The sequence below is a fragment of the Glossina fuscipes genome, unplaced genomic scaffold (assembly GCF_014805625.2).
Source record: "Glossina fuscipes isolate IAEA_lab_2018 unplaced genomic scaffold, Yale_Gfus_2 1, whole genome shotgun sequence".
Lineage (NCBI taxonomy): Eukaryota > Metazoa > Arthropoda > Insecta > Diptera > Glossinidae > Glossina > Glossina fuscipes.
This window is the reverse complement of record NW_023998415.1, coordinates 13,207,719-13,208,084: the sequence shown is the minus strand read 5'-3', so window position 1 is coordinate 13,208,084 and position 366 is coordinate 13,207,719.

Below are 366 nucleotides of genomic sequence, written 5' to 3'. Positions count from 1 at the left end.
TTTCAATTGCTGCGTCTTTTTGAATTTGAAAAAGTTTTTAATGCGTTCTTACTGCTGTTGCTGCTGTTGCTGCTGCTGCTGCTGCTGCTGCTACTGCGGCTGCTGCTGCTGCTGCTGCTGCTACTGCGGCTGCTGCTACTGCGGCTGCTTACATTTTGTTAATAACGCTTTAGATTTTTTTTTTTTTTTTTTTTTTTTTTTTTATGTGTATGTGTGTGCCTTTATGAAAATGTAATCATGTGACAGAATAATTATGTCGTCTTGCCTGGCATGCAAACTGAAATTTGCATTTAAAGTGACATGACAGCAGATAAACCGAAATGAATATGAGTTTTTCTCGTCAAATTAGGCATAATCACCTGGGGG